Raw genomic sequence first — 2,500 nt, 5'->3', positions numbered from 1 at the left:
CCACACACACACACACATACACATACACAGACACCTGCCTCTTACACACACACACACACACACACACACACACACACACACACACAACACCAACGCACACAAACACACACGACACCCCCCTCCCCCACACAGACACCCCCTCCCCCCCAGGACACCGAAATCAAAGAAAACAGCTGAATCACTTTCCCTTTAAAACTCCGTAGAACACGCTGGCCTGAATCCACACCAAACCCGTTGAGTGAAGGACGTATGAAGGAGAAGGAAGATTCCGTTAGGCGAATCATTGGGGATAATGAAGGAGATGATGATGAGGATGAAGAAATTAGAGAAAAAGGAAGAAGATGAAGGAGATAAAAGATGATGATGGGAGATTTAAGTGTTGACTTTATAGTAATGTTACTGGTAGTGTCAACGTTGTTGATAGTGGTGGTGGTGATGATAATGATAAGAATTAAGAAGAAAAATAAAACAATAATAACGTATATTCTATAGTAATAACAAAATGATGATGACAAAACACTAGCAACAATGAGAGTAACAAGAACGACAACAACATTTGAAGAAGCTTAAGTACTCAAGGGAGACGATCCACAATACTAACATTGGACCCTTGCAACATGCAATATCTTATAGAAAGGCAACATCCATTTTCTTAGCAATAGGTACGAGTTTGTTGTGAAATCACGTCACGTGCTTCATCTTCATCACACATGGTGCTTCATCTCCATCTTCATCACATCAGTGCTTCATCTTCATCACATCTGTGTTTCATCTTCATCACACATCGTACTTCATCTTCATCACATCTGTTTCATCTTCATCACGTCAGTGCTTCATCTTCATCACATCTGTGTTTCATCTTCATCACACATGGTGCTTCATCTCCATCTTCATCTAATCTATGTTTCATCTTCATCACACTACCTCTAAGCGGACTTATACTGTAGCTTAGATTAATAAGATCATCAGATTTTGAATTAAAGTATGAAATAACGGAAATCTCCTTTTTTTGATTAACGTAGATTGAACGAAGAAAAAAAAAGTTTGAGGGTATTGTGTCCAAGAATTCATATATCCACGAAAGGACGAACGAATTAGAAAAAAAGTATAATGTAGAGCCTTCCATTATGCCACTCCCCCTCAAAAAAAAAAAAAAAAAAAAATAAATAAATAGAATGTACTAAGGGTTAACTAATACTTAGTTAACACAAACAAACATTAAATAAAGGCGACGATAATAAGGAGAGTAACCAACCATGGTATGGATATGATAATGTTAGTCAGTGTTAAATCAATCAGATCGTGAATAAATCATATAAAAATGTATGTAGCCGAAATCGTCACTAACGAAAAGGGAAATGCATAAACGAACACAATTGAGAAATCAAATTGATCAATTCTTTGCTCTTCTACCTCCTCCCTCCTTCCTAGCCCCCCCCCCCCCTCCTGGCTTCCCCCTCCCTCGATCCCCTCCCTCCTCCCACCTCTCTTTCCCCCCTCTACCTATCCACCACCCCCCTCGTACTCTCTCCTAAGTTGGTTTTAATTGCTCTCTTGACACGTGATGTAATGACACCCTAAGGACACTAAGTAAGCGTGACCTCCCTTCCCGATGACCCCTGGACGCTCTACTTTGACCATCTGTCATCCTCTTGACCTTACGTGACCTCATCTAAGGGGCACTTTTGGGGTCATATATGAGGTAAATTTGAATCTCTTTTTGGCCTTGCTACGTTGTAGAAGTATTCCTCCTTGTCAAAAAGAAGGGGAAGAAGTAGATGAAGCAGTAAAAGAAGAAGAAATTATGAAGAAGTTGAAGAAAAAGAAGAACATTATGGAAAAGAAGTAGAACAAAAAGAAGAAAATTATGAAGAAGTAGAAGAAAAATAAGAATAATTATAAGAAAAACACGAAAGAAGAAAATGAGGAAGAAGGATCAGAATAAGAAAAAGAAAGATGAAGAAAACGTATAATGCATTGAAACTAATAAATTACAAGAAACTGACATTCAGCAAAACATGACAATCCAAGGAAACAAACAACAAGGGCGGGGAGGTGAGATGTCACAAACTGAAATCAAACGGCAATTCCTACCATGACTTATCACTCCCTGACCTTTTAAAAGACGTCAATTAATCTCACATCAAGTGATCACTAATAACCCTATCAATTATACTCGTGACAAATAATTATCCGTCGAAGGAGATATTAAAAGGAGATATGAGACATTATGCAGCGAGATAGTTATTAAAACGTAATTATCTTCAAGCTATTTATGGTGAGGTTATTTGTTGTCTTTATTCTATGACTTTCGGTGATGTATGATAACTTTGTGAATTATGTTTATCAAGGATTATCGGACTAATTACGGCGAGAGGGTGATTATTATAGTAATTAAGTGCGCTTGGACTGGTGGTAATTGTTATTGTTGTTGGGGAAAAGGGAAAATGCTGGCATTGTTAAACTGGTGTTTGTTTAAGGATTTTGCGTTTTCTAATGT

The sequence above is a fragment of the Penaeus japonicus genome, unplaced genomic scaffold, assembly GCF_977035675.1.
Source record: "Penaeus japonicus unplaced genomic scaffold, GWHDUDI00000001_assembly GWHDUDI00000032, whole genome shotgun sequence".
Classification (NCBI taxonomy): Eukaryota; Metazoa; Arthropoda; class Malacostraca; order Decapoda; family Penaeidae; genus Penaeus; species Penaeus japonicus.
Note: the sequence above shows the minus strand (reverse complement) of the source record.